This window comes from Nematolebias whitei, chromosome 2, assembly GCF_014905685.2.
Source record: "Nematolebias whitei isolate Nwh7 chromosome 2, NemWhi1, whole genome shotgun sequence".
Lineage (NCBI taxonomy): Eukaryota > Metazoa > Chordata > Actinopteri > Cyprinodontiformes > Rivulidae > Nematolebias > Nematolebias whitei.
In genome coordinates, this window is record NC_056499.1 from 40,704,526 (window position 1) to 40,711,919 (window position 7,394).

At 42.0% G+C, this 7,394-nt stretch overlaps 1 protein-coding gene across 1 annotated transcript in view; it reads left to right on the top strand.

Annotated features, from left to right (window-relative positions):
• Window positions 1-1,511: 1,511 nt before the first annotated feature.
• Window positions 1,512-7,394, top strand: part of muc15 (mucin 15, cell surface associated) — a 19,386-nt gene continuing 13,503 nt past the window's right edge. Inside the window, exon 1 of the mRNA XM_037697686.1 lies at window positions 1,512-1,620. The gene's annotated coding sequence lies outside the window, so the exon portion shown is untranslated. The remainder of the gene's footprint in view (window positions 1,621-7,394) is intronic.

Sequence of the window (7,394 nt, forward strand, 5' to 3'; positions counted from 1 at the left end):
TCAATACTGCAAACATTTGTGACCAACACTTGGAAATTAATAATCCCCGTGAACCTTTTAAAACATTTTGGAAACTCTTTTGAAACGCAGTTCTCCCACTAAACTCCAGCTGTCGCAGCTCAGCGAGAGACTTCTTTTAGAACCAAACACCATAAAAATATAACATAAACTCTTTTTTTGTATTCTTTGGTAGAAACCAAAGAAAAAATATGCTAAGCAATGGGAGTGGAAGAGGCAAACACATATTGTATAGATAAAAACATGTGAAAAGTGTTTGATAAATTAACAGATAAATCCACCATCAATCCTTCATCTTTATCTGCTTTTTCTTTTTCGGGTCGCAGGGGTCAATGGTGCCCAAATCCAGCTATCACTGTGCGAGAGGTGGGTGGAGGACACCCTGGACAGGTCTCCAGTCCATCACAGGGACACATAGAGACAAACAAACATTCACTCTCTCACTCACACCTAGGGACAATTTAGAGTTACCAATCAGCCTAACATGCATGTTTTTGGTCTGTGGGAGGAAACTGGAGTACCTGGAGAAAACCCACACATGCACGGAGAGAACATGCAAACTCCACCCAGAGAGGTCCTCAGCCAGGATTTAAACCGGCGACTTTCTCATTGCGAGGCAACGGCTCTAAATGAACCACTGTGCTGTCCTCAGATAAATCATCTCAAATGTAATCTTCATGAAATTCTACTGTAAGACTCTTAACTCATTCTGACTGTAGAAATTATAATAAAAAAACATAAGCAGCACTTGTTTTATTTCACAGAGGAAGCTTTTCACGAGCTGCGCGCGCTAAATTGAACTTATAACAAGTATCGTGTCAAAACAGAATATTGCCTACATCGAGTGTGTTCAGGGTTTTCAGGGAACTGCTGTCTAACTTTTAAATTGAAACGTGTACTTGCAGGTTTCATTAACAAAGCAGCACATCCAGTCCTTGTTCCTAACTCAAAGCGCACCGCCTCTGAGTGCCACTTTATCTGCCTCGCTCGTCTGCTCAGATGAATTCAATCGCGGCGTGACTCACTTGACTGAGGAACGAGAGACAAACAATCCCGGCTCATTTGACGCACGCTACCTGAGAGTTCACAAAGTCACACGTGGAAGCCTGATGTAGACGAGAGACAAAAGGCGTGGATAAAACCCGAGCTCGTCAGGCTCCTTTTTGTTGCCATGACAACAGTCCTCTCCAGTTGCGGAAGAAAAAAAGAGGCTCAGAGGGACGGGTGGCAACAGGCTCCGCCTACCTGGGGACACTTAGAGACATAACTTGGCAACTATATCAAACCTATGTGGATGGCAACATTTTACCTGTTAACAAACTAAATCAAACTGTATTACTCTCTTCTTGTTTAGTGTCCCATCCCTGCCCTCTGTGGCCTCCTGACAGCGCATGGCGGATGCAGTTCAGGGTGTGTTGCTGTGCCAGCAGGTGCAGAAGCAGGTCGAGCAGGTTGTGAATACCACTCTGTTGGGCCCTCCTCCCTCTGCTCCCGGTTTCTTCCTCCAGGGCAACTGCTGATTCATTCTTACGTGCTGGCAGGTCAGTGAGGAGAGTTAGTTGTCTGCGCACCTGTTCACATCCGACACAACCAAAGATCAAGGTAAGTCTTCGCTGCAGAGACATTTCATATTTAACAAGCAACAAACGGGAAACAGGACCAACTATAATTTTTAAAAGGTGTATGATTTACAAGAGTCACGTTAAAAGCCATACAGAAATAAAATGTTGCTTTAGACTAGGGAACAAATCAACTTAATTTAAAAGCAGAAGTTAAAAGTAAACACAATAAACAGCTTAAATGTATCAGTTCTTGTTACCTTAATTGGTTATTAGTTGTGGTTTGCTCCATGTGCTGATGGACCGCTTAATTTGTAGCGTGACACCATCAGTTGTTTGTCTGATCACGTATATAAGTACAGCGCAGGAAATACACGCCACACTTTGTATAACTCAGCTAATCGAGCTGTTTTAACATAAATGTTACGTAAATTAGAGTAAATGAGGAGCTGATAACAGCGGAGGGAAACGGCTTAAATGTCAGCTAGTTATTGTGGTTGAGTGTCTGTATGTAGGTCGAAGGGTGCTCTCTGGGTGTAGTGTTTCTGTCTATGTGCGTTCCTTTGTTTACGCGGGACTGGATCGCTGAAGAAGGCTGACAGGGCTGCTGAAGCGATAGCTGGAACAGCCTCTGACAGAGCAGCGGAGTGGGAACTCTTTTCAACAGAAGGCTTCTCCGAGTGTGATAGGTCAGAGGTAAACATGTCTTCCTGTCTCCTCGACCCGCTGCCTCTCAAAGGCTCGCTGGTGAGACACCCGCAGACAAATACTCTCAGAGCAGCAGCGTGGGAGGATGTGGGAATCATGTGATGGACAGGAAGTGGCACCGGCTTGGATTCAACAGCCCACATATGTGGGCAGCACAGGCCCAAAATATTCAGAACATTTGTCTGTGAACGCTCCGAGTCGTTTCAGGTGACCTGTACATTTCTGGAAGATTTAAAGTCATTACCTCCAATCTGTTGTTTGCACATGCAGGATTGTTTCCACACATGACATATTCGTTTACAGAGCACACATCAAAACCAACTTATATAACCTTCTCCACTTTCATCTTGAATTGCAAATGAGATTCAGTATATGTACGGCAAGATTAGGCTTTTAAACATAGAATAATCAGTTTAAAAGATTGTTTTACTAATGATTCAAAATGTGAAGTTAAAATTCCAGCATGTTTACAACAAACTGATGGAGTAGAGTCAAAAAACAGACAGATAACAGAAGATAAAAATAAGAAACATACATGTAGACAAACAGTAGGTTCCAGCTTTCAAGCTAACTTCATATAAAGAATCGTGAAGAGAGGCTGATGGAATGGACGGATTGCCCACCTTTTTTTTTTTTTTTTTCCAGCTGGCTAAAACTTATTTAAAAGTCTGGGGAGAATATTCACTGAAAATGCCAAAGTATTTTTTTTTTAGGAAAAGCTCTGACCACATGCACTGCATCCTTTAACTGGGCTGCAACTTTTAAACACTAACCGGCCATCCATCCATCCATCCATCCATCCATCCATCCATCCATCATTTTTATCCGCTTCTTCCTTTTTTGGGTTGCGGGGGTCACTGGCACCTATGTCCAGCAGTCACTGTGTGAGAAGCAGGGGACACCCTGGACAGGTATCCAGTCCATCACAGGGACACAAACAACCATTCACTCTCTCACACACACCCAGGGAGAAAAGAAAAGAGAACATGCAAATTTTCTTTTGTAGTCTCAGTACAAACAGCAAGTCATGGGGTCATGTGCAGCAGTTTGTGAAAATCACAGTCTGTTTAGTGTGCATGAGTTGCAAAACTGCATTCTTAGCCATGCACATTATTTTAGTGTCCACCTCTGCCCACACCGTCCCCACCTCAATGTGTTTGGGAGTCACCCTCACATTTGTGATTTTATCTTCTGGAGAAGAAATCTGCTATTTTTTAAAATTAATTAGAAATAAGAAATACATTAATTAATTTATATTTTCACCAGCATCGTTTTTAGACATGGCCATTTGCCTCAGAGCTGAACTCCCTTAAAGGTGTCAAAGAGCAGCTCTTGATAAAGATGATGGAGATGCCTACACGATTCAGATGACTGAGATGTCCACAACAACTCTGTTTTGAAAGCAAATGTGTCACATCCTTTTTTCATTATGTTCAAAACACAACAGGACTATGCACCATTGCAACTCATGCAAGGAAACTGAGATGGAAACATCACAAGACATTCTGGAAACTCCCTAAAATGACCATTTACCAACTATCTAGAAAAAAGTTTTCAGGTCCTCTGGACAGATTCTTCTTGTTGAAACATTTCGTCTTTTATTCAAAATACTTTTCAGTCTGAGGAGCTGCAACAAACTCAGCTTTATAAATTGCACCTTCTTCTCTTGTCTTGATTAACCAGTTAGCTAGAGACAGCCAAAACTAGCTGTTCACGTGCAAAAAGAGGACCATCAGCCTAACAATATATTGTTAGTGCCCTGATGGCTGTTTACTATTCACAGTTCACAGGGGCCTGAGTGATACTAGCAATAACAGCATTGTAAGATGGGGACAGTTGAACCCGGAGGCCTCCACCCCTGTTTAATGATGGACAGTTTCTTTTCACAAAGATGGCCTCTTTTACTCCTCTCTCAAACCATCGGTCCCCCCCATCAAGGATGTGAACATGTTCATCCCTGAAAGAGTGACCGCTGCCCTGGAGATGAGTGTAGACCGCAGAGTCCTGGCCAGATGATGTTGCTCTTCTGTGCTGGGCCATGCTGAAGAAGTCTTTTGGATTAAAGTCGAAACGTTTAACCAAGAAGAACCCGTCCAGAGGACCTGACTCAACGGATTATTGAGCATGCATCAGGACATCTAATAACCAGTTGCAGCACTCTGAGATATCTTTATTTCCCAACACAGGAGCTTGATCAGGAACTCATAAAACTGGAGGTAAAACAGTGTCTCAATGTTCAAACCAAACAAATCTCCAGTTTGTTGTGTGAATGCTACATTTGACGTCTCTCCTAAGTGTCACGAGACTCCGTTGTTTTTATTATGTTTACCTGTACTTGGTTCATTTGATTCAGGAAGATTGACAGAAAACATCCCTCCCCCCCGGACTGTAAAAAAACAACAGTTTATTCTGACTGAGGTGCATTTATTACTGGACCAACCTATTTTTCTTAATGATAGGCAAAAGCAAACAGTTTGATTGATCCGGCATTCAGCAGGCAGGCAGACGCCAGCAACCACCTGGGGCTTTTTCATCAATTTTTCAAAGTACAGGAAAGAAAAATAGACAGTGTTTGTGGAAGATGAACATGCTTGTTGAGGAACGGCCCATAGATTACCATTTCTGGCCTGTTGGAATTTGTCAGTCAGTCACATTAATTAACAGACAATATAGTTCCAGTTAGTGGTACCAGTATATTTCCAGTTAGTGGTACCAGTATTAAACAGCCAAAGTGAAAACACAGTACAGTACAGGTGGTAAAACTAAAAATAAAATCCCTGGATTTGCATGTCCTCCTTTCCAGCCTCACATACTGTAAGCCTTTCACACTGACAGTGCGAAGGAACAAAGCAGCTGATCAACAGAGAGACTCACAGCAAGCATGCCCTGCAGGGAGATGCTGTCGTTTGTATGTAGGAGTTATGCCGAGGGGAAAACACACAGCTCACAGAGCATTTGTGTTAATTCACCCTGTCAATAAGTCACATATCTCTCTTGAAGTTGTGTTGCGACTGTTGATCCGGATATCACTGCAGGCATTATTGCATAGAAATACACAGACAAACTCCTGATGTTGCGTTTCAGAGTGTCATGATCCCAAAGATGTTATCTATCAAACGGAGGCTCTTTGATAGTTGCAAGGTGGGGCAGGATCAGCTCTTCAATGATTTCCAGTATGACTTGATGTCAGTGCAGCTGACCTGTGCTATCAAAGCAGGCAGCTTTATTTTACTTTATTTTTAACTTTTGGAACAAGCATAAATGTTTTGTTGCACTGTGAGTCCTTCAGTCGAGTCAAGGTGAGTATGAATGTTGTGAAGAAAGAGAATTTGAACAACTTTGAATTTCTTCATATGGTACTTTCTGTTTGTTACACACGAAACCAAAGCAAACACACACAGATCTGAACATAGAAAATGTAACTAATGATTTATATTATTTTTCTTACCCACATTTTTATTATCTTTTTAATCACTGAAATGTATTGATATCAAAAAGTCATAAAGTGTTGTAACACCAAAGAATATCATTAAAAATGCTTCTGCAGTTTCTCACAAACACATATCACATCACAAGGTTTTAGCCTGTTGTTCCCCTTTGAGCAGCAAAAATGGGGGAAATGGAAATACCCTCCATCCATCTGTGCATGTTGTGAGCACAATAACTTGAAAAACAAGTGAGGCACTGACTTTCTGTTTGGTGTGTGTTTGCATCTAGGTGTAAGAAAGACTTATTTCAAAAATTGGGTTGCAATGTCAAAATCCAGGATGGCCACCACCATGTTAATATGTAAACCAGCCACCTTATCATTTGAGAAAAAAATATGCGCTCTAGTTCTTATTATGCTTAAAAACTTTGTTTACTCAAATGATTCGGTTGGCCGAAGATTAATCTATGGTGGCCAGGGCCACCACTGGCCACCCACTTGTTCTGACATTGCACATGGGGGTTGAAAAAATTGCCCCTCCACTCACCAGGATCCATATCTCTGCTCTGTCTTGGACAAGAAAAATAACCTATCTCTGTTATTTTACAGAGTAACTTCTACCCTTTGAAATATTTGGCACCAAAAACATTTAAGGTTTACTTGTATCCCCTGCTCATTTCCAGAACAGAAAAACACTCACCTCAAAAAAACTATTCAAATCCTTCAGCAACAGGGGATATTGGCATACCGCTTGTTGCAGTATTAATCTGTATTAAGATATTATATCCACTTGTTACTAATATATGGGCAACAACACCACCAGCCTGATCAAGAAAGCTCATCAGAGACTCTACTTCCTCAGACAGATGAGGCGAGCTGGTCTGGGAAGCTCAGTCTTCACCTCCTTCTACAGGTGTGCAGTGGAGAGCATCCTGTGCTCCAGCATCAACGTGTGGCATGGAGGCTGCACAGCTGCAGCAAGAAAAGCTTTGCAGAGAGTGGTGAAGGCTGCACAGAAGTCTGTTGGAGTCAGTCTCCCCACCATCACAGACATCTACACCTCCAGATGCAGGAAGAGGGCCACCTGCATCATGAAGGACCACACTCACCCAGCACACAAACCCCGCTCCCCCCAGGAAGGAGGTTGAGGGGCATTAAGTGTAGAACCACTAGACTGAGGAACAGCTTCTACCCTGAGGCTGTTAGACTCATGAATATCTAACCAGAATAATCACTGTGAAAAAATCACATCATGTTGCTGCTGATCTGTTTCATGATGATGTGTTCATGCGTGCTCATCTGCTCACAGACTCATGTTCATGTTTGTGCTGATGTCCGACGTAATGTTTTTATGCTATTAGTGCTTAGTGTATATTTAGTTGATGTTTTTCTTAGTTCACATCTTAGATGTTATCATTGTTTTTCTTTTACATTTTATTGTTGGATGTAACTGGGACCCTGTGTACATAATTTCGTTCCACCACATGTACCACATGGGGTGCAAATGACAATAAAGAATCTCTGACTCTGACTCTGATATATATAGTATTATTCTATATTAAGATATTATATCTGCGTGGTACTTTATCTAAGTGTCTTTCTGTCTGTCCGTCTATCTATTTATCCATCCGTCCGTCTCTCTCTCTCTCTCTCTCTCTCTCTCTCTCTCTCTCTCTCTCTCT